General features: G+C 41.4%; 1 protein-coding gene and 1 long non-coding RNA gene across 12 annotated transcripts in view; one reads left to right on the top strand and one right to left on the bottom strand.

Moving 5' to 3' along the window:
- CTNNA2 (catenin alpha 2) overlaps positions 1-24926 on the top strand; it is a 1320632-nt gene that overhangs the window by 593437 nt on the left and 702269 nt on the right. The window lies entirely within an intron of this gene.
- The window catches only part of LOC110151831 (uncharacterized), a 30352-nt gene that overhangs the window by 3475 nt on the left and 1951 nt on the right, over positions 1-24926 (bottom strand). The window contains exons 1-2 of one of the 3 annotated variants that reach the window (XR_002318174.2): positions 4501-5638; positions 4071-4296 (exon numbers count right to left, since the gene is read on the bottom strand). This is a non-coding gene — a long non-coding RNA (uncharacterized lncRNA). Of the gene's footprint in view, positions 1-1704; positions 2935-4070; positions 4297-4500; positions 5639-24926 lie in introns of those variants that run through there. The other 2 variants (XR_011492420.1, XR_011492419.1) reach the window with 2 other exon arrangements.

Genomic DNA, 24926 nt, shown 5'->3' with positions numbered 1-24926 from the left:
AATATTAAAATTATCTTCCCTGGATAACTTGTTCCAAAGATTTAGCTATGGGAATAACTTTTGTCTCTAACTGTACATCATTGTTTGCCTAAGGTCTAGTAGGTTGACATTTTCCTAGCATGTTGGATAAACATAATACTTTCATTACTACTGTGGGCCAAAGAAGCCAGCCTGCTTGAAGTGATTGTGATACCTGTTAAATCCAGCCATGCAGTGATGGGAAAATATTCCTCTAAGAAACCCTTGAAAACTTAAAAATACATTTAAAAAAAACCCAAAATATAAATGTTTTGGAGGATGCAATGATGTTGGGTTTATTCCCAATGTGTGTTCCTAGGCTCTTAGCTAGCACTTGGCTTTAAGATGGAAGTACAGCTCCCTCTTTCATGGAAAACACTTCAAAATTGGAGTGTTAGTGACTGAGATCTGCCTGCTTTTGAGAGTTTTAGAGGGTTAACCCCTCTGGGCCTGATTTCCTCCTTATATATTTCTATGTTCCTCTCTGGAAGCAGAGTCAAATCAAAGATCCATCCTGGACTCCGAGGGTGTCCAGGAGACACCTCAGTGACAGCAGGATGCCCCACTAGGTCTCCTGGTGATTCCATCTTATGTAAATTGGTTGGAAGCAGAGACCTACCTGCCTCTGTTGAAATGTTAATGAGGACAGAGAAGATTTCAAGTTTTGTCCTCCTGTTCCTATCCCCAGCAACTGACAGATTTGAAATTGGATATTAAATTCATGGGGCTTCCCAGGTGGTGGTTGTGGTAAAGAATCCACCTGGCAATGCAGGAGACATGAGACACACAGGTTCGATCCCTGGGTTAGGAAGATCCCCTGTATAGGAGGGCACAGCAACCCATTCCAGTATTCTTGCCTGGAGAATCCCATGGATAGAGGAGCCTGGCAGGCTATGGTCCATTGGGTCACAGAGTCCAGCGCAACTGAAGCGACTTTAGCATGCACATGGTGGCTAAGAAAGCAGACCTTGGAGCCAAATTATTCCCACTTAAAATCCCCACTCCTCCACTTACTAGCCACGTGACAGTGGACAAATTAACCAAATTAGTGCATTAACCATGCCTCAGTTTCTGCCCTTGTAAAAGCAGATAGTAATCATAAAGTGCTAACAAAGGAGCCTGGCAGAGAATTAGAGCTTTATAAGTATTTGCTGTTACTGTCACTACTGAGTAGTGTGAGCAGAAGAAAAAGTGTATTTTTCAGCCTCCTGAATTTGGGGATGACAGATGAGTACCTACAGTTGCCTGATACTCAACTTGAAGGAAAGAAAGGAATGATAGTCAACAGAATTTAAGTATTCTGCTGAATTCCATTAGCCCCCCCCTTTTTTTTTCCTATGATGCTTTTCTCATTTACTGATTCAAATACTTCTTCTGTCACATGAACTATCCTCTTAACCTTAGGCAAGTGGCTTAATTCTTCTAGGACTCAGTTTCCTCATCTGTGAAATAAACAGCATAGCAAACTCAGAAGGCTCTGAGTTTTAAACAAATGAATCAATCCATGAAATGAATATGCAGGAGTGAACATTGTGCTCAGCATGGGATCAGCACTTAATAAACCATAAGTGTGTTTCCACTATCATTGTGAGTGCTCATCTTAATTCCTATTCTGCCATTAAAAAGCAACAGTAACAGGAAAACCAAATCTAGAAGAAAGCTGCTTTAAGTGTTCATCATCAGCAAAGTCCTCTGGTGGCTTCCGTGCGGTTCATCAGCTGTGACTTAAACCCTGAATGTGTTTGAGACTCAACTACCTGTGACGTGTCAGTGTTGAGATGATTTGAGTGGTACTGCTGTCTGCTTCTTGATTATAACTGCAGCTTTGCCCACTCTATGTGTAATTAAACCCAGTCAAGGCTCCAGGTATCTTGCTAGCCAGATCTGATTTATTTAGATGTTTTGTTTTTAAAATGAATGCCAGGGTAAAATTTGTTTCTTTTGTTCCTCAAATGCCTTAAAAATCCAATCTCTGTGTCAGTGACAAGTATTGATATACTGTGTCAAACAAGAAATATCTTTAGCTTCTAGAACTGAAAATTCAATAATTTTCAGCAGACTTTCCTAAGATAATAATGTAATTTGTCTTTCACAGAATATTGAAGGCAAGCCTTGAAGGTGAGGGCAAAAAGCCCATTTATGCCTCAAATTAGAGAGATAATTTACAGAGAACAGCATTTATATTCATTTGAATTTAACAACCTGGAATGGCAAAGTTCACATTGGTGATTATTTCCACCCAAGATTTTCATTGACAAAAAGGAATAATTATATGTTCTGCTTTGAAAATTAGACACACTTAATGTTGTATATGGCAGATTGGAGGCAGTTAAAACCCCAAGGAACCAACATGTGTGAGGAATGAGTATTCTGGTTAATTGAATTTTCTGATTGTTGTATTTAAGCAGATGATGGCTTTACAATTTTAGGTATGAGAATCTTTCTAAAATGCTAAAGTCTAACTTCCTATCTTCCTGTAACTTGTGAAGAAGATCTGCGACTAAATTGGGACTTCGCTGGGATTCTATCTATGAAAGTTTTATTGTCATGGTGGTGATGGCTGATACTTTGCTTTATTTTGTGTTATTTTACTTGGAGCTTCTATGTTTGTGGTTTTCTCTTTTCTGTAATTTATGAGTATAATAGGGATATACAAAACTGGGACGATGAAAGTTTTCAGCTAGTTTGAATTCTTGAAGAAGTTCTTTGGATGTGGATCTGTTGAAGAGGAAAGGTAGAACCAGAACTGAACACTGTTTCTTGACTCATCCCCTCCAAGAGGACCAGATCTGCAGGACAGTGTCTGTCCTGGCCAAGTTGTAAAATCGGCAAACCTTCAAGTTCTCTACTTTTCTTCTTTGATTCCCTCTTTTGGGGTTCTTTGCTTCTTCCCACTTCTCTTGAATAGATGCTTTTCTGCAGTTTGAGGTGAAGAGCAGGGGGGAATAAAGTATTAAACTAATGCATAATGGAGCAGAGGGGTTACCTTTTGACTTCTGCAGCTTTAGATCCACAGAGGTTGGTTCATTTCACTTAAGAAATGTGCTCCTAAATTGATCCCCTGTCCGTGAGAAGCATCTCTTAGCACCATGGTAAAGTTGTCTTTAAGCATGACCTGGAACTCCAGTGACTTTCCAAGACACAGAGCTGGCCCTGAAATCACTGCTGCCCACTGGCCTGTTTTCTCTCCTCTAGTTCTCCCCATTCCTTGGGATCCCACATAAGCTCCAAGCTGAGCCACTGCTCTTGGCACATCTTCATATTTTGCTTGGTTCATTACCAAGAACTGAAACCTAGTCAGGAGTTTTCAATTTGCTGTCCTCAGGCATCTTAAGATCTCATCAAAGGTGCAGTACATGGTGGCATGGAGAAATGGAATAACAACAAATTTAGTAAATGATTAAGTGACAAAATGACAAATGTTTCAGGAAACCACAATAGGATGGCAGTGCCGTTGGTTGGGGGTACGGAGCTTGAGTAAGAGCCTCCAGACCAGTCAGTGTGTTTAAAGAGGGCAAAGACATTTTTCTGGTTCATGGGGACTGACTGGGAAAGAAAAGGTCTGAGGGTGGAAATGCTCAGGAATCAGACCAAGGGGCATGGTTAGAGTAAAAAAAAAAGAGAGAGAGAGAGAGAAAGAAAGAGACTTAGTATAATAACTTGGCCATCCACCAGGCCCCTACAGCATATAGAACTAAATAAGCATGAGGAAAGATCTTATGGTTTAAAATAACCCAGTATCCTCCTTAAGGTCACAGATCTATCCTCAGGAGCATTTAGTAGGTGGCCTGGGCTTCCCTGCTGGCTCAGATGGTAAAGAATCTGCCTGCAATGCAAGAGACCCAGGTTCAATCCCTGGGTCAGGAAGATCTTCTGGAGAAAGGAATGGCTATCCACTCAGTATTTTTGCCTGGAGATTCCCATGGACAGAGGACCCTGGCAGGCTACAGTCTGTGAGGTCAAGGAGAGCTGGACACGACTGAGCATCTAACACCCTTGATAGTAAACATGGAGAAATAGTGTGTGATTATAATCAAATAAAATGTTCTTACCTGCTAGACTTTGTCACTGCTTTGCTCTTGTTCCCCCAGTTCATAAGCACACTATCACCTTCAGAGTGTGACTTTCCGAAAATGACTTTGTGGTGACCATCCTCTGCCTTGGAAGGTCAGCTTACTTCTCACATGAACAATCATGGGATCCCCAGCATGGTGATGAGCTTGCTGAAGGCAGGCATTGCTCTATTTCTTTCTGTCCTATAGAAAAACATTTGAAGACCTATGGGGGATGGGAAATAGCATATGAGGAAAAGATAGCTAAATTCAGAAAGTAGGAAATTAATTTTTATTTTCAGAAATGAAAATAGTTCTGAATAAAAATGTCAAGGAAGGGTTTTGGTACATTTTCTAAACATGGCTTCACTTTTGTTTGGTAATCTTTATTTGATGCTCATGTGCATGATATCTTTTCTCAAATAATTACCTCATTCCTGCTCTTTACTCTTTGGAGAGAGAGGGCTCTGGTCTCCACTCTGTTGCTGTCCACCCTCCACCATTACCCTGCCCTCAGTGAACCAGGAATGTAGCTGGAGGTACCCAGGAAATGACAGGAACTCCTCAGCCGGAGCTCCCTCACTTATTCTGTAATTAAGTCTTGGAAGATGTTTTGGAGCAGAAGGGTTGCAATTAGTGGTATCCATTGGGTATCACAATATGAGGGGGGCTGATTCTGAGCATAACATCAGGCCATTATTACATCAAGTAAAGAAATTCTAGAAGACAGAACTCAGGGCCTTAAGTGGCATCTGGAGGTTGAGTCTGTTCTCCTTAGCAGGGCAATTATCTCAGCTTGTTTCAGTCTGCTGAGAGGTTGCAGTAATATTTCACCTGGTGTTCCATCACATGAAAATGTTTTGATACCTGTTTGAATAGCATTGCTTTAATGTTAATAAATCCATAATGGTCACACAGGCGGGGGTGGCATATGAATCACTCTGGAAGGGATGCCCATTAATCAGCTCCTTGGGGCTCATTTACTTATTCATTCCTTCCAAGGATATGACATCTATGAGGAAGGAGACTAGCCCCTTTGCAGGTATATAGCATCCATGTTCTATAATCATTTTCCTCAATGATGATCAGATTCAGACTATCTGCACAGATGAATGAAATATGACACGTGGATAATCCAACATAATTCATAATTTTTTACAGTTTGCTTTGCTTTGAAATAGGCCCTGTATTCAAACATAGATGTAGCCACTAATTAGATGAATTTACTTCATATAGAGTTAAAACTGTGTGATGAAGACTTGTTTGTTCAGGAAGCTGCCAATTTTTACTGTTCATTTCTGATGTTCCTTTGGTACCAGTTCAAGATTTCTCTTTCAGCTGATTCTGGAATGGGCATGAGCAGAGTTTTTGAAGTCTTAAGGTCTCTTGGCTTCTAAGATACATAGAGGTCATTAGGATATCAGCTAAATACCTGAGTGGTTGTGTCACAATTGTCAAGTTACTATTGTCTCATTTTTTTTTAAATATATATCTTTCAATGAAGTACAGTTGACTTACAATGTTTCAGATGCACAGCAAGGTGGTGCAGTTATGCAAATACACACACATTATTTTTGAAATTATTTTTCATCATATATTATTACAAGATATTGAATATAGTTCCCTGTGGTATATAGTAAACCTTTGTCTCTTGTTAGATATATATTTTTTTAGTTATAAATCTAGCATTCTATTCATACTAAGTCAAACAAGTGGAATCAAAATATCATAATTTTTTTAGTTAGGAAAAAAATTAATAAGTTTTCTAACATACATATTATACATTTATATATATATGTATGTATACAAAAACTTTTCTACTACACTTGAGAAAGAACATTAAAAAAATGAAGATATGGAGAAATTGGAGAACATTAAAAGAAATTGGAACACTGGATATGAACTGGAAAAAGTGAAACAAACTAGATAAAAGTAAAAGATCATCATATAATCCAGTTGTTTTTAAACATGACTGCTCATTAGAAACATATTTGGAACTCTGGAGAAACAAAGCAATACCTGAGCATTTGTATTTTTCAAAAAGATTTCAAGATAATTCTGATATGCATCTGGATTTTAAAAACTGATTACAGGTTTTTCTATTAGATCCTAGTTTTGGTGATATCAGTTCAGTTCAGTTCTGTTGCTCAGTTGTGTCTGACTCTTTGCGACCCCATAGACGGCACCATGCTAGGCCTCCCTGTCCATCACCAACTCCTGGAACTTACTCAGACTCAAGTCCATCACATTGGTGATGCCATCCAACCATCTCATCCTCTGTGGTCCCCTTCTCCTCCTGCCTTCAATCGTTCCCAGCATCAGGGTCTTTTCAGATGAGTCAGTTCTTTCCATCAGGTCGCTGAAGTATTGGAGTTTCAGCTTCAACATCAGTCCTTCCAATGAATATTCAGGACTGATTTCCTTTAGTATGGACTGGTTGGATCCCCTTGCAGTCCAAGGAACTCTCAAGAGTCTTCTCCAACACCACAGTTCAAAAGCATCAATTCTTCGGTGCTCAGCTTTCTTCACAGTCCAACTCTCACATCCATACATGATCACTGGAAAAACCATAGCCTTGACTAGGTGGACCTTTGTTGGCAAAGTAATGTCTCTTTTTTAATATGCTATATAGGTTGGTCATAACTTTTCTCCCAAGGCATGTCTTTTAATTTCATGGCTGTGGTCACTGTCTGCAGTGATTTTGGAGCCCCCCAAAATAAAGTCTGACACTGTTTCCACTGCTTCCCCGTCTATTTGCTGTTAAGTGATGGGACCAGTTGCCATGATCTTGGTTTTCTGAATGTTGAGCTTTAAGCTAACTTTTTCCACTCTCCTCTTTCACTTTCATCAAGAGGCTCTTTAGTTCTTCATCATTTTCTGCCATAAAGGGTGGTGTCATCTGCATATCTGAGGTTATTGATCTTTCTCCCAGCAATCTCGATTCCAGCTTGTGCTTCATCCAGCCCAGCATTTCTCATGATGTACTCTGCATATAAGTTAAATAAGCAGGGTGACAATATACAGCCTTGACATACTCCTTTTCCTATTTGGAACCAGTCTGTTATTCCATGTCCAGTTCTAATTTGCTTCCTGACCTGCATAAAGATTTCTTTTTTTTTTCCTGTTTCTTTTTTTTTCCCAATTATTTTTATTAGTTGGAGGCTAATTAATTTACAATATTGTAGTGGTTTTTGCCATACATTGACATGAATCAGCCATGGATTTACTTGTGTTCCCCATCCTGAACCCCCCTCCCACCTCCCTCCCCATCCCATCCCTCTGAGTCATCCCAGTGCACCAGCCCCGGGCACTTGTCCCATGCATCCAACCTGGACTGGCAGTCTGTTTCACACTTGATAACATACATGTTTCGATGCTGTTCTCTCAGATCATCCTACCTTCGCCTTCTCCCATAAAGTCCAAAAGTCTGTTCTGTACATCTGTGTCTCTTTTTCTGTCTTGCATATAGGGTTATCGTTACCATCTTTCTAAATTCCATATATATGTGTTAGTATGCCATATTGGTGTTTTACTTTCTGGCTTACTTCACTCTGTATAATGGGCTCCAGTTTCATCCACCTCATTAGAACTGATTCAAATGTATTCTTTTTAATGGCTGAGTAATATTCCATGGTGTATATGTACCACAGCTTTCTTATCCATTCATCTGCTGATGGGCATCTAGGTTGCTTCCATGTCCTGGCTATTATAAACAGTGCTGCGATGAACATTGGGGTACACGTGTCTCTTTTAGGTCTGGTTTCCTCGGTGTGTATGCCCAGCAGTGGGATTGCTGGGTCATAGGGCAGTTCTATTTCCAGTTTTTGAGGAATCTCCACACTGTTCTCCATAGTGGCTGTACTAGTTTGCATTCCCACCAACAGTGTAGGAGGGTTCCCTTTTCTCCACACCCTCTCCAGCATTTATTGCTTGTAGACTTTTGGGTAGCAGCCATTCTGACTGGTGTGTAGTGGTGCCTCATTATGGTTTTGATTTGCATTTCTCTGATAATGAGTGATGTTGAGCATCTTTTCATGTGTTTGTTAGCCATCTGCATGTCTTCTTTGGAGAAATGTCTGTTTAGATCTTTGGCCCATTTTTTAATTGGGTCATTTATTTTTCTGGAATTGAGCTGCAGGAGTTGCTTGTATATTTTTGAGATTAATCCTTTGTCTGTTGCTTCATTTGCTATTATTTTCTCCCATTCTGAAGGCTGTCTTTTCACCTTGCTTATAGTTTCCTTTGTTGTGCAAAAGCTTTTAAGTTTAATTAGTTTCCATTTGTTTATTTTTGCTTTTATTTCCAATATTCTGGGAGGTGGGTCATAGAGGATCTTGCTGTGATTTATGTCGGAAAGTGTTTTGCCTATGTTCTCCTCTAGGAGTTTTATAGTTTCTGGTCTTACATTTAGATCTTTAATCCATTTTGAGTTTCTTTTTGTGTATGGTGTTAGAAAGTGTTCTAGTTTCATTCTTTTACAAGTGGTTGACCAGTTTTCCCAGCACCACTTGTTAAAGAGACTGTCTTTTTTTCCATTGTATATTCTTGCCTCCTTTGTCGAAGATAAGCTATCCATAGGTACGTGGATTTATCTCTGGGCTTTCTATTTTGTTCCATTGATCTATATTTCTGTCTTTGTGCCAGCACCATACTGTCTTGATGACTGTGGCTTTGTAGTAGAGCCTGAAGTCAGGCAGATTGATTCCTCCAGTTCCATTCTTCTTTCTCAAGATCTGCATACAGATTTCTCAAGAGGCAGGTCAGGTGGCCTGGTATTTTCATCTCTTGAAGGACTTTCCACAGTTTGTTGTGATCCACATAGTCAATAAAGCAGAAGTAGATTTTTTTCTGGAACTCCCTTGCTTTTTGATGATCCAGTGGATGTTGGCAATTTGATCTCTGGTTTCTCTGCCTTTTCTAAATCCAGCTTGAACATCTGGAAGTTCACGGTTCACGTTTTGCTGAAGCCTGACTTGGAGAATTTCGAGCATTACTTCGCTAGTATGTGAGATGAGTGCAATTGTGCAGAAGTTCGAGCATTCTTTGGCATTGCCTTTCTTTGGGATTGGAATGAAAACTGACCTTTTCCAGTCCTGTGGCCACTGCTGAGGTTTCCAAATTTGCTGGCATATTGAGTGTAGCACTTTCACAGCATCATCTTTTAGGATTTGAAATCACTCAACTGGGATTCCATCACCTCCACTAGCTTTGCTCATAGTGATGCTTCCTAAGGCCCACTTGACTTCACATTCCAGGATGTCTGGCTCTAGGTGAGTGATCACACCATGGTGATTATCTGGGTCATGAAGATCTTTTTTGCCCAGTTCTTTGGTATATTTTTGCCACCTCTTCTTAATATCTTCTGCTTCTGTTAGGTCCATACCATTTCTGTCCTTTATTGAACCCATCTTTGCATATACCAACATTTGCATTCTAGGGGTCCCAGAGGAGAAGAGAGGACCTCAAAAAATATTTGAAGAGATAATAGAAAAAAAACTTCCAAAATATGGGAAAGGAAATAGTCAAACAAGTCCAGGAATCACAGAGAGTCCCAGGCAGGATAAACCCAAGCAGGAACAAACCAAGACACATTGTAATCACACTGGCAAAGAGTAAAGACAGAGATAAAATATTAAGAGCAACAAGGGGAAAGATCACAAGTAACACACAAATGAAGTCCCATTAGGCTATCAGCTGATTTCTCAACAGTAACTCTACAAGCCAGAAGGGAATGGCATGATATATTTAAAGTGATGAAAGAGAAGAACTTAACAACCAAGAATACTCTACCCAGCAAGACTCTCCTTCAGATTTGATGGAGAAATCAAAAAATTTCCAGACAAGCAAAAGTTAAGAGAATTCAGTACCACCAAACCAGCTTTACAACAAGTGCTAAAGGAACTTCTCTAGGCAGGAAACACAAGAGAAGGAAAAGACCTACAGAAAATAAACCTAAAACAATTAAGAAAATAGTAACAGGATCATACATATTGATAATTACCTTAAATGTAAATGGATTAAATGCACCAACCAAAAAATATAGACTGACTGGGTGGATGAAAATATGTGCATGTATGCTCTTCCATTTGCCACCTGACTCTGCTGGACACCCCATCCCAAATTGTATGCAGTTATTTCATATTGCTCAGTTAATCATGTTCCCATTATGGCTTGTAATTGTAATTATATTTTATTTATTTTTTTGTCTGGCTACTAATTGTGAAAACATAAACATCTTTTACTATCATAATTATGCAACTATTACTCATTCAGTATCATTGTGTCATGATTGGTCAGCTGAAAAATAATAGAACTCTAAATCACCAATCATGTATCACCTATATCATATAAACTTTATGTCACTATATCACATATAACTCTATATCAACTGCTTGGGTTTATCCTTCCTGGGACTCTCTGTGCTTCCTGGACTTGGTTTGCTATTTCCTTTTCTCTATTTGGGGAGTTTTCATTTATTATCACTTCAAATATTTTCTCAGGTCCTTTCTCTCTCTCTTCTCCTTCTGAGATCCCCTATAATGCGAACATTGGTGCATTTAATGTTGTCCCAGGGGCCTCTTAGGCTGTCTTCATTTCTTTTCATCCTTTTATCTATATTCTGTTCTGTGGCAGTGATTCCCACCATTTTGTCCTCCAGGTCATTTATCTGTTCTTCTGCCTCGGTTATTCTGCTATTGATTCCTTCTAGTGTATTATTCATCCCTGTCTGTTCTTTAGTTCTTCTAGCTCTTTGGTAAACATTTCTTGCATCTTCTCAATCTTTGCCTCCATTCTTTTCCCAAGATCCTGGATCACCTTCACTATCACTATTTTGAATTCTTTTTCTGGAAGGTTGCCTATCTCCACTTCATTTCATTGTATTTCTGGGGTTTTATCTTGTCCCTTTATATGGGACAAAACTTTCTGCTTTTTTCATTGTGATTAACTTTCTGTAATGTGTTTGTTTGTTTGTTTTAATTAGTCACTGTGAGACTGTGCTTCTTCTTCTGTCTGCCCTCTGATGGATGAGGCTAAAAGGCTTGTGTAAGCTTCTTGATGTAGGGGACTGGTGATGGGAAAAACTGGGTCTTGCTTTGGTGGCCAGGGCCTTTCTCAGTAAAACTTTAATCCAATTACCTGCTGATGAGTGGGGTTACACTCCCTTTATGGTAGTTGTTTGACCTGGGATCACCCAGCCCCGGTGTCCACTGGCTGTATGGTAGGGTTAATGGCAACTCCAAGAAGGTTTATGCCAAGGGGGACCTTCTAGTGCCCCCATCCCTGCAGTGAGCCCCTGCTGACCCACACCTCCATAGGGAACCATCTAACACTAGCACGTAGTATTGACTCAGTCTCCTGTGGGCTCACTGCTCCTCTCCTCTGGGTCTTGGTGCATGCAAAATTTTGTTTGTGCCCTCCAAGCCTGGAGTCTCTGTTTCCCTCAGTCCTCTGGAAGGCCTATAATCAAATCCCACTGACCCTCAAGGCCAGATTCCCTGGGGATTCCCAGTCCCTTTGTCGGGTGCCTGGGCTGGCAAGTCTGACGAGGGGCTCAGAGCCTTCACAAGAGTGGGAGAACTTCGTTGGGGGTATTGTTCTACAGTTTGTAGGTCACCCACCATTGAGCGTGGGATTTGATTTTATCGTGATAGTATCTCACCTACTGTCTTGCTGTAGCTTCTTCTTTGTCTTTGGATGTGGGGCATCTTATTTTGGTGGGTTCCAGTGTCCTCCTGTTGATGGTTGTTCAACGGCTAGTTGCAGTTTTGTTGTTCTCACAGGAGGAGATGAATGTGCATCATTCTACTCTGCCATCTTACTATTGTCTCTTAATAAGCCTTACAATATTATTTGCAGAAGTCAGAAGAATTTGCTATATATTGAGCTCCCACTAGCTTATTAATATGTGAGCACCACATAAAATTATTTTTGTAAATGTGTCCTTCAAACATGAGACAGATTATATTATTGGACACAGGGCATAAAGAGCATCCTACTGAGTTTGTCCTTTATGCAAATTGATGGTTGATATTTGGCCTTTTCCCTGGGAGGAATTACCTTCACTACGACTAAATGAGAGAACTCAACAAAATGCAGGTTTGAAATCTGTGAGAAGTCTTGTACCTGCCTTGTGGTCTGATGACAAAGCAGAACAAGGAAGGTGGAGGTTATCATCAACCAGGATTCTTGGCTCTCTTCACAAATGTCAAATCGAATGGAGGTTTTTCTTTTGTTTTTTTAAGTTTTTTTGACCTTTATCAGAAAGTAACACTGGGCAGAAGATAATCACTTTGAGTCACTAGAGAACACTTATATAAAGGAGAGATTTTATTCACTTAGCCTGGACTTTGCATGTGTGTGTTCTCCGTTGCTTCGGTTGTGTCCGACTCTTTTCGACCCTACAGACCGTAGCCCTCCCGGCTCCACTGTCTGTGAGATTCTCCAGGCAAGAATACTAGAATGGGTTGCCATGTCCTCCTCCAGGGAATCTTCCAGACCCATGGATGGAACCCACATCTCCTGCATCTCCTGCATTGCAGGCAAATTCTTTCCTGCTGAGTCACTCAGCTAGGACTTCAGCCCTTATTGAAAATACTTGAAGATTGCTATGGTGCTAAGTTCTCTATTCTCTCTACAAATACTTATGGGCACCTACAGTGCTGTGTGCACCAGACCTTGAGACATGGTGGTGATTGTAGAAATGCTGCAGAGAACTTGCTGCCCTGAGGAGCTGAGAGCAATATGCAGCCTGCTCAGAAACCTTCCAAGAAGGGCTTCCATGTGGCCTGCCGTGCCCATGAGTGCTACACAGCTCAGTGTGGGGAGAGTTATGCTCAGCTGAGTGATTCTGAGATGACGGACGGGTGGCGTGGAGCTACTCCCCAGTTGGTGGAAAGGAAGGACAGACATGATGGGTGTCAGAGTAAGAAGTGGCTCAAATGCATCCAGCAGTTTTTAACCCCATCTTTCTCCTTTACCTCTTTGTCGGGGGTGGGGGTTAGTGAAAGTTGCTCAGTCCTGTTCAACTCTTTGCAACCCCACGGGCTATAGCTCACCAGGCTCCTCTATACATGAAATTCTCCAGGCAAGAATACTGAAATAGGTAGCCATCTCCTTCTCCAGAGGATCTTCCTAGTCCAGGGATCGAACCTGGGTCTTCTGCATTGCTGGCAGATTCCTTACCATCTGAGCTATTTCCTGTCCATGATTTCCAGTTCATCACCACTTATTCCCCCACTGGGCCTCTTGGGAAAGCCCCCCTTTGGTAGCTCATTGTTAACACCTGGTCCAAGACCTTCTTGCCTCTTAACCCAATTGCTATAAAATCATCATTGATTCTCCAGCTGAACTATTTACTACCAAACCATGCTTCTCCAAACACCTTTTCCACCATGTCTATTTCTGCTAAGAAAGCAAAAGCAAACAAACACACACACACACAAAAACCCTACAGGCCTTTCCTGCTCCTCTAGGGTCTGGCACAATCTCTCAAGCCTGGTGTGCCTTTCAAGCAGGCACTCCAGCTGGGGTTTGCTTCTCTTGAAGTCCTTGATGATTTTTTTTTTTTGATGCAGATTTTTTTATTTGCCACTTTTCTGTATTCTCAATTTCCCTTTCTGAAAATAGAATTCTCTCATCCTCACCCCAGGGCAGTGACTATTTTTGGCAAAAGCCATCCAGAAGCCATTGCCTCTCAACTCTTCCCAGCTCTGCTTAACTCTCTCCTGTGCTCTGGTTATAAAGCAGCTACCGCAGGTGTCGCCTCATTCCTGTCTCATGGACACCACTGTGTGCACTCTTATCCGTGGAGGATTAAGGATCACTGAAAGCAGTGACTAATCCATGGCTGGGACTAGTTAGGTGTCTGCCTGGTGTGTGGCTGTGGCCGACATAGAGAACTGAGCCTGAGAGCTAGTGCTCTTCTCCTGCTTTAATGAGAGCGGCGCTAGGAATAGACAACAGTGTGGGTGATGCATAGTTAATCAAGACTTTGGGTGAACACTATATTCTCAATTAAATATGATTTAATTCTGCTTATAGTGGCAGAAAAAGATTCTTACAGTTCTTTTGTCTGATTACATCACTTGCTACATTAAGTTCATTAGGAATATTAGGTGATGAATAAAGGCCAAAGGAAATGAACCATTTTTAATGAATGAAGAATAGTATGGAGGCCATTTACTAGCCAAGATGAATAGTAGCAATAAACTGGAGATTCATTTCTTTGACATTCCGTTTAAATGCATGCCTGTTGCCTCTTCCATTCAGAAGCATAGATTGAGCAGGCAGTAAAATTTACAATGTTATTTGGAACGACTTTTTTTTAGGAAATGCTATAGCTGAAACAGCTGAGGAGTCTTAAATGATAGACTGTGGATAACGTCTTGAGAGTTAGGTCCTCTTATCTAGTTGGGATGAGGGGAATAGTTCATGCATTTTTCTGTTTCATTTAGATAACTAAGTAGCTTCACTCCTAACTGGAAGGTGCTCATTCCAAACCATCTACCTTTCAGAAACACGTGCAAAGCCTTTGCCCCAGTCTTGACTTGGAGCCTGACTCCTGCAGCCAAAGGCTTTTTCAGAGATTTGTGACCGTGAAAGGGAAAATCTTTCCAGAGTTTAAAATTCTGCAAAATTTCCAAAGAGATAGCCACTGCACTTTTGGAGGGATTTTAATCGAACCAAGAAATAAAAGCAAAACCATCATATCTTTCGATCACTGCCTAACCCTTTTAAAAGTATGTATTAAAATTCATATCATTTGGATATTCGTGCCTATGGCTTTCAAAACTTTTTCTTTAATCCACTACACTCTCCAACCCAGGAGAAACCACAGTGCAGATAGCAATTAAGAGACAGCTGGTTTCTTCCACAAAATGGGCTTTTTTGAAAAGTGCCTTTTCAAACCCTCTGCTTGTAGGGAGTTGTGCTCCTTGGCATTTCCGCCTTCTCCATAGGATACCCACTCCCTAGGACCTCAGTGATTAAAGGCTGTACCAGAATTTGTTGTTGATAGCTTTTAGCTATCAAAAGTCCATTTATTTCTACTTTATATGTTAAAAAAAAGAGATATGAAGGACATTTGAGTCTTTAGCAGAACTCAAGAGGCTGAGGCTAAGTGAAAAAGGTAGTCTCTGTCACACCCACCAATTCTGCCTGGGGATTCTCAAACTTGTCCTTTCTCCACATCATCCCAGTACAGGCCCAAGAAAGCCTTACCTGTCCCAGTAAAGGCCCGAGATACACTTTTGTATATCCATGGTACTATCCATGTACCACTGCAGGCAGCCTCTTATGTTCCAGGATCTCACCACCAGAGTTGATTCCTAACAAATCCAGGGGCATCAATCCTAATCTAAAGTCTCAGAATTGAGTACTTTCCCTTTGCAGGAAGGATGGGGTACATGATCCTTCCATCATTTGTTCTGTCCTTTCACGATTGGGAGATGGGCCTGAGTAGTACAAGAAGACTAATAGAGAAAGGAAGGGAACTACCTTGACTGTGCTTGATTCCTTTATGTTGCTATTGTTTAATCACATCTGTGCTTGATTCCTTTATGTTGCTATTGTTTAATCACAACAGACTCTTTTGTGACTGGCTGGACTGCGGCCTACCGGCTCCTTATGCATAGGATTTTCCAGGCAAGAATACTAGAGTGGGTTGCCATTTCCTTCTCCAGGGGATCTTCCCAACCCAAGGATGAAACTCGAGTCTCCTACATTGGCAGGTGGATTTTTTACCCATGAGCCACCAGAGAAGCCCTGATTCTTTTATATACATTATTCTATTTAATACTGTAAGCAAACCATTTAAGGAGGCATTATTTATCTAGCCATCCATCCATTTATCCAACTATCCATGCATTTTATACTCACTTATTCTTTCAACAAATCCATACTGCACTTGGTACCGTTGCTACAGTTTTACATGCCCAGCACAGTTCAGATTCACAGCCCCTGCTTTCTTATAGCTTACCTCCTAATGAGAGAGAAAGGAATTAAGCAAATCTTATTATCTGCATTTGACCATTTAAGTCTCCCATGAGCATAGGGACCACAGGACATTTGTAGCTATGCACTGACCTACTCACATTGTGCTTCGAAAAATTTAACTCAGCAGAGCGTCTAGAATAGAATGATATGGAAGAGTCAAGGGAAGGAGACCTGTTAGGAGAACACTGCAACCATCTAGGCAAGAAGTACTGTGGGCCTGGAGAAAGCCAAGGTGGTGGAAATTATGAGGAAAGATGGATATTAGAGGGGCTTCCCTGGTGGCTCAATGGTAAAGAATCTTCCTGCCAAACAAGAGACATGGGTTTGATCCCTAGATCAGAAAGATCCACTCCAGTTTTCTTGCCTGAGTAATCCCGTAGACAGAGGAGTCTGGCGGGCTACAGTCCATGGGGTTGTAAAGAGTCAGACACGACTTAGTGACCAAATCAGTAACAACAACATTGATATTAGAACATTTACAGATGAAAAATCCTTGATTCTTGGCCGTTAAAGTTACATGGAGAGCAAAGTTGGAGAAGACTCAAAAATGACTCTGCAGTTCTAAATGTAGATAATTGGCTGTCTGGAGTTCCCTCTAAGAACATATTTTAGAGAACGGTGGGAAATGGAAAGGGATGATTTCTCTGCTGTCATATTGACTTACAAACATCACATAATTAGAGAGACATAGCTATATCATGGCACACTGCTCTGTGGCATTGTTTGAAGGCATTAAATGAGTATTTGCAGTTTCTGACAATACAAAGAAAACCTTTGATGCAAAGGTGAATTAATATCTGCTGGGGGGTGGTGGGAGATGATGAAAAACAAATGAGCAAACAAAACCACAATCACTGCAAAAATCTAAAATTAATGGAGCTCACTCTTTTAATATTTAGGGACAGCATTTTAAAAAACTCTGTTTGCAGTTTCTGATCGTTTTTGCCTTGTTTTAATATTTGGCCTCCACTGCCAGCCACTTCGCCCAATTAACATTGCCTCTAAATTGATAATTATTATATTTCCTGTGGGGGGTGGAATAAAAAGATAAGACTCTTTCCCAAAGTCTCAGGGTCATACATGCATGGGGGAGAGGACTTATTGGTGACCTTGAATTATGACTCCACCCTCATGGCACAAAGCAAAGAAGAACTAAAGAGCCTCTTGATGAAAGTGAAAGAGGAGACTGAAAAAATTGGCTTAAAGCTCAACATTCAGAAAACCAAGATCATGGCATCAGGTCACATCACTTCCTGGCAAATAGATGGGAAACAATGGAAACAGTGAGAGACTTTATTTTGGGAGGCTCCAAAATCACTGCAGATGGTGACTGCAGCCATGAAATTAAAAGACTCTTGGCTCCTTGGAAGAAAAGTTATGACCAACCTAGACAGCATATTAAAAAGCAAAGATATTACTTTGCCAACAAAGGTCCATCTAGTCAAAGCTATGGGTTTTTTTTCGGTAGTCATGTATGGATGTGAGAGTTGGACTATAAAGAAAGCTAAACACCAAGGAATTGATGCTTTTGAACTGTGGTATTGGAGAGGACTCTTGAAAGTCCCTTGGACTCCAAGGAGATCCAGCCTATCAATCCTAAGGAAATCAGTCCTGAATATTCATTGGAAGGACTGATGTTGAAGCTGAAACTCCAATACTTTGGCCACCTGAAATGAAGAACTGACTCATTAGAAAAGACCCTGATGCTGGGAAGGATTGAAGGCAGGAGGAAAAGGGGATGACAGAGGATGAGATGGTTGGATGGCATCACCGACGTGATGGACATGAGTTTGGGTGGACTCCAGGAGTTGGTGATGGACAGGGAGGCCTGGCGTGCTGCCTGTGACCATGGGGTCATAAAGAGTCGGACACGACTGAGTGAACTGAACTGAACTGAATTCTCCCAGAAAGGGGGAAATGCTCATTCTAAGTTGCGCTGAGTCCAGAGGGTCTCTGCTGGGCTGCGCCTCCTTCTTACTGAGGCACTTGTGGCGAATCTTTGGAAGGGAGGTGAGTACAGGCTGAAGGACTAGGGGTGTGTGTGGGGAGGTGATGAGTCAGTGGCTGACATAGGTGTCTGCCAGCTGAGGTTTCCACATTTACCCCAAATGCTCCATCCATGTGTAAACAGCTGTCATCCAACTCCTGATAGATACCTCCAACTAGCAAGGGAGCAACATTTGCAGGGAAGACCTAAATCCACTATTCCAGAAAACTGTAGCCAAACCACTCCCTTTATACTTGGCATGAGTTCCTTGTTTTGATGTAGCTTTTTTCCCATTTACACAGTTTCTTTTTGTGTATATGTTTATATATGTAGAAGATTTAGACAATCAATAATTGATGGTGATTTCTCCAGAGTCTGTATCACACAGTAGCACTCTGCGTTAGTCATTGCTACTCCTGTCGTCCGTCAAGTGTGCAGTGAAGATTTCCTAAATGAAATATCCCTCTAAGGTTATGGTCAAACTCAGAATTGTTTTTCTTTCCTCTGTCTCCCCTTAGATCATAATACTCAAGTTTATCATTCTATTATTTTCCTTTGAAGGTTGCTATGAATTAAGTGTATGGCCAATAACACTGAACATTTATCTAAATGTTAGAGTGTAAAAAATGGCATTTTAAAATCTAGTTTGATCCTGAACAAATCTTTGTGATATATACATATATCTCAAAGATAAGTATATACACTTTGCTTCTTCACATTTTATAGAAGAAATAGGAGTTGTCATTTAGGCGATTTTTTCTCCTGGAAATCAGGCTAGTCATCAGCAGAGACACGAATGAAAACCCAGGGCTGTGGTGGCTTCAACTGCCCCAGGGTGCTTTCTAGGTTATGGTAAAGAGAGAGAGATGAACGAGATCAACAGTTCATCGGCTGAGTTGTGTGGATCGCAGATGAAGGATGGGGGAAAAAACCTAGTAGATGCAGTGTGAGCATCCTCTTCCGCTGTAACACCAGGGCAGGCTCTGAGGTTGTCTCTCTTATATATTGGCTTCCATGTGCAACTTTCATGTACAATTTAACCCTGAATATTCATTGGAAGGACTGAAGCTGAAGCGCTAATAATTTGGTCACCTGATGCGAAGAGCCGACTCATTGAAAAAGACCCCGAGGCTGAGAAAAGATTGAGAGCAGGAGGAGAAGGGAGTGACAGAGGATCAGATGGTTGAGTGGCATCACTGATTCGGTGCACAGGAGTTTGAGCAAACACTGGGATATAGTGAAGGACAGGGAAGCCTGGTGCACTGCACTCCATGGGTTGCAAAGAGTCAAACATGACTTAGTGACTGAACAACAACAGCAACTAATATACGATTTCATTTGAAAAAAATCTGAAATGTACTATTATATCTCTCAAACAGTTTAAAAAGCACTGCACTGTGTTTTGGGATACTGTTCGCTTGTGACTTTCTAAAGCTTTGGCATCAGATTCTGCTTCACTAAATAACTCAGTATTTATTCATTTGGGAAAACATCTCTCTTTACTTCTAAGCTGTTGACCCTGCACAGAAATGTTAAGGCTTTAAATGACATTGATTTTGATTTTAAATGTGCTTGGTGACCATCCTCAACGGTTCCGAGAGGCCTCACAGTTCACACAGACTTTATTATGCTGTTTTGGGGAAGTTCATGGGTTGAGCCTTGATACTGGAGATAGTCCCACATAGGTCCATTTCTTTAATCTAGCAAGAATGCTCTTCAGAGCCACCTTTTAAACCCTAAGCATCGGTTTAAGGTGTAAGTGCCACAGGGAACACTTCTACACTAGGAAGAAAGTGGAGACAGCCCAAGCAGTAGTTTTGATTTCACTAAAGCCCATGGCCCGGGTCAAGGGAGACTTTGGCTCAGTCAGATCCCAGGGAAATCCCATCAAAATGAGTTTGGCCAAGTGGAAAACGGATGCTCTGAATCACTGTCTACAGCATTTCCCTGACCGCTAGATCAAACATGTACATTATTACTCTTCATGAAATCCTGGGAGGTAATTTAACAGAAGCACTTAATTCTGAACCTCAGACTGTGCAGTAAAAAGGGAGTGGCAGGGGGAGAGCAAGGAAAAGCAGAATGAAAGGGAATTCTACTGTGGACTTAGGAAATTTAGTAGAGAGAGTTCTACACTGAGAACAAGGAAATCTGGGTTCTTGCCCAGATGCTGAGACCAGTGAGCTGTGTAGTAGTGTTAGTCACTGAGTCATGACCAACTCTTTGTGAGTCCATGAACTGTAGCCTGCCAGGCTCCTCTGTTCATGGAATCCTCCAGGCAAGAATACTGGAGTGGGTGGCCATTCCCTTCTCCAGGGAATCTTCCCAACCCAGGGATCAAACCCGGGTCTCCTGCATTGCAGGCAGCTTCTTTACTGTCTGAGCCGCCAGGGAAGCCCCTGTGCCATATCCATTTAATCATAGCTCTGCTTCTTGCTGCCCTGATCTGTCCCGTGTATCTGGCTGGCCTCACTCTCTGAGGAGCTGAGCCTTCTGCCTTGTCATGATGCAGCTCTACCTATAGGACAGGTTCCGGCCTCATAAGACCAGGGCACACACCCCCCCCCCCCCCCCACCCCGCCACCCTCGCCCCGCCATTGGCTTCCTTTCCCTTCTCTGCTATATCTCACTGCTCAGGAAGAAGTTCCCCTCCTGCCTAAATTGAATCTTTTTATATACACTGGAATGCTAGTCCCCACATGGCAAAGTTTCTCTCATCCACAGTATTTGCACATGTGCTAAACATTTTTTACTTACCCAAGCTAAGTGGTGAGACATTTTACAAGCTTCTCTTGGAGATTAGTGTGTTGGTGCTGCTAGAGGCGGTGGTGTCTGTGATCAGAGAGCTGTTGCCGTCTTTGCTGTCTTGCCCCTGATTCTACCAGGTCAGCTTCATCTTGAAGGAGTCATATTGGGGTTAACTCTAAGTAGAGAGCTGTGCTGGGCTTTAAGGGAGCCTCATCTTTGTCATGTCTGTTTCACTTTATCCTGTCTTCTCATCATTGCGTCATCACTTCTGCCTTTCCTCTGTTCCCTTTCTGATCTTAAAGCTGAGACTGAAGTGTGAAATGTCAAGGGCACATAAAAACACCTGCCAAGCCACTGGATCTTATAATCTGTGTCACTCATGCAGACTCCAATTCAAAGCCATCTAAAGAGTGCAGTTTGGTCCAGCACAAACTCTAAGGAGTGGACCCTGTGCCTTGAAAATATATGGCCATAATCAAGGCACTATTTTTATTATCAGAGAGAAAAATCAAAGCTGTGATTTCTTTTTGCTTCTTTTGCCTGTATTTGTCACTCAGTAGGGTAGGTAGAATTCTGCATGTTTATTGCATATTCAAAGAATTCTGCTAGGCCCAGTGAAAGAAGGATTGCATTTACAAGTGGTTCTGCCCATACTGCTTGGTTGACAGTGTGGTCATTCAACCATGACCACTATACATCGAAGTTTTCTTATCTGTACAATAAAGATGATACTACTACTCCTGCCTTCTGGGGACCAGATGAGGCAATATGTGTTGGTGGGCTCTTAACTGTGATCAGTAGTCCCTGGAGTGCCATGGAAGTCCTTGGAAGGCAACTTTGGGGAAACCAGGGAAGGAGGTGGGTGTGAGGCTTGAGCATCAACCCTCCTTCTGCCTCCAAGACCCCAGCAGCTCCACTGGATTCAGCAATAGGGCAGAATTTTCCAGAGTGTGACATTAGGCACATTACTTTTACGTGGGGCTTCCCTGGTGGCTTAGATGGTAAGGAATCCACCTGCAATGCAGGAAAACCAGGTTTGATCCCTGGGTAGGAAGATTCCCTGGAGAAGGGCATGACAACCCACTCCAGTGTTCTTGCCTGGAGAATTCCATGGACAGAGGAGCCCGGCAGGCTACATATGACTCTTTGGACTCTTAATATACTTTACATTAAACCAAATTTCTTAAAGTGATAAGAAAATAGAGATTAAAATTATTAGAAAGATTTTGTTTTTAAACTCAGGGCCTTTCAGTATCTTTACTATGCTTGAGTGTTTTGTGATTTCCAAGTTGAGAGAGACAGTGTATAGTCCTCCCAGATTTAGCTGAATATAGTAACTTTTTTGAGGAGAATTTCATGGGACTAATATTTCTTGCAGACTTTGTCATTAGGAAATAGTAAAACAGGACATAATTCAATGCTAACTGTATGGGGTACATGCTTTTAGTAACCAGAAAGTCAGGAGTCTGGCCTAGAGTAGGTTGGTGGAGAAAGGAGCTGGCTCTCAAAGGACCCATGTATTTTGAAAAGATGGATGCATGCATACTCAGTCACTTCAGTTGTGTCCGACTCTTTGCAACCCCATGAACTATAGCCCGCCAGGCTCCTCCATCCATGGGATTCTCCAGGCAAGAGTACTGGAGTGGGTGGCCATGCAACCTTCCTTCAGTGGATCTCCCCAATCCAGGGATTGAATCTGAGTCTCCCACATTGCAGGCAGATTCTTTACTATCTGAGCCACCAGGGAAAGACAGATGGTCATAAGCAAATCAGAGAGAGTTGTGACAAAGGAAAAGACAAGATTAACAGTAGCAGTATCTACTGAGCTTTTTTTTTTTTTTTTAATGGGCCAAGCAGATGAATCAATACTTATTTGCATTTTCTCACTTTATCTTCCTGAGACAGGGGCTACCATCATCCTCACCATTTTGTAGAGAGGAGAAGAGAGGTGGGGCAATCTGTTCAGAATCACACAGTTACTAAGAAACAGAGCCAGTGCGTGAACTCAGGTCATTCGACCCCAGAATTTCTGTTCTTTATTACAAGGTGCTGCCTAGGAGGGTAGGCTGTGGGTAGGGGTGAAGGACTCACTGGTAAGTGTGAGTGGTGCCAGTTGGAAATAATGCTGGGAAGACTGGATAGTGCTTGATTTCAGATGACCTTGAAACTCTGGATAGAGCTCAAGCTCATTACTTTTAAGGCCACTGCATAAAGTTGTGCATACCTATAGCTGTGAGCTATGCATTGTGCAGGACACCCTATGGGAGAGACAGGTAGGGGCTACAGCGATCAAGAAGAGGCATCACATTTAAATACTGAGTTAGGTTTAATCCTGTTCAGATCGAGTAAGGGAAAGTGTTTTAAACCTTCTAGTCCAGCATCTCCTCCAAGTGAGCTTGCCTCATGGAAATTTGTCATAGTGAGCTTGAAAGACATATTTAAAATGAAAACACTTAATACTTATTGGAAGCTAGCAGTGTCCATGCTGCATATTTTTCACTTACCTACAATGGTAGAAATCACTATGAGCGAGTAAAAGTCGCTCAGTCATGTCCAACTCTTTGCAACCCCATTGACTATACAGTCCATGGAATTCTTCAGGCCAGAACACTAGAGTGGGTAGCCTTTTCCTTCTCCAGGGGATCTTCCCAACCCAGGGATCGAATCCAGGTCTCCCACATTGCAGGTGGATTCTTTATCAGCTGAGCCCCAAAGGAAGCCTAAATGAAAGTGAAAGTAGCTCAGTGCTGTCCGTCTCTGAGCGACCCCATGGACTAGTTCTCTAGGCCAGAATACTGGAGTAGGTAGCTTTTTTCCCCCTTCTCCAGTGGATCTTCCCAACCCAGGAATCGAACCAGGGTTTCTTGCACTGCAGGCGGATTCTTTACCAACTGAGCTATTAGGGAATCCCCAGAAATCTCTATGTTAACATTTAATGGTAAAGACAGCACCAGCATCCAACAGGTGCCATGGGAAAAGAGAATACTTGAAAGCTGTATCTATAGACTAGCTTTGGAGAAAAAAAGAGTTTTTCTACATATGGATTTAATTTTTTTTTAATTACTAGGCCAACCGCATGCTCAATTCATTTGTTCATATTTGATTTTAGAAATAATTCAAACAACTCAAATTTATCAATATATTTGTTTCTTTCATTTTTGCAAGGACAGGTAAAGAATGAGGCAGTATTTAGACCAGTGATTTTCAAACTAGTTCAGGTGGTGGAACATCTGGAGGGAAATAAGATTTTGAGATATTTCATTATTTTTTATATTTTACTCTGTTAAACTAGCACTGTGTGTTAAAGTGAAAGTGTGGTTACATCATGTGGGACAATAGAAAATTATACCCGTGACCATTCATGTCCACTAAAGAACAAGCTTCCATGATCAAATGCAATTCAAATATTTCTCTATTATGCATCTGTTACCACTTTTTAAATAAAGTAGCCTTAATGTAGAAGGTGGTTAATATTTAAAGAAAAAATGAACTAAAAAATGATTCTAATCATATTTAATTGCTACGATTTTGAGGAAGATCAAACATAAACTTAGCAGTATAGCTTGGGTGTTTCACTTGTACATATTTTGAGAATCAAGGCTCTAGATATGTTTCTTAGTCTTTTCATGCTGCTATAACAGAATACCATAGACTGGATGAATGACAGAATAACAGAAATGTATTGCTCAGGATTCTGGAGGCTGGGAAGTAAGGTCAAGGAGCTTAATCCCATTTATGAGGGTTCTACCCTCATGACTTAAAATACCTCCCAAACTCACCTCCTAAAACTATCATTTTTGGAAGTTAGAATTTTAAACATAAAAATTTGGGGGGACATAGCATTCAGACCATAGCAACATGAATATTTGCAAGAAGTGTTTCAAATCCAACTTGTCAATAATAATACTATCTGTTAAGGGCTTAAGGTGTGCTTACACTCCCTGATGATCTAGAGGTTAGGATTGGCTTCCTCACCGCCACTGGTCAAGGAAGCCTTTCTTCTTAAGGCTTCTCTTGTGGCTCAGATGGTAAAGAATGTGTCTGCAATGCCGGAGACCTGGGTTTGATCCCTGGGTCGGGAAGATCCCCTGGAGAAGGGAATGGCAACCCGCTCTAGTATTCTTGCC

This window comes from Odocoileus virginianus, chromosome 2 (assembly GCF_023699985.2).
Source record: "Odocoileus virginianus isolate 20LAN1187 ecotype Illinois chromosome 2, Ovbor_1.2, whole genome shotgun sequence".
NCBI classification, from domain to species: Eukaryota; Metazoa; Chordata; class Mammalia; order Artiodactyla; family Cervidae; genus Odocoileus; species Odocoileus virginianus.
Note: the sequence above shows the minus strand (reverse complement) of the source record. Positions and strands in the feature narration are given on the sequence as shown.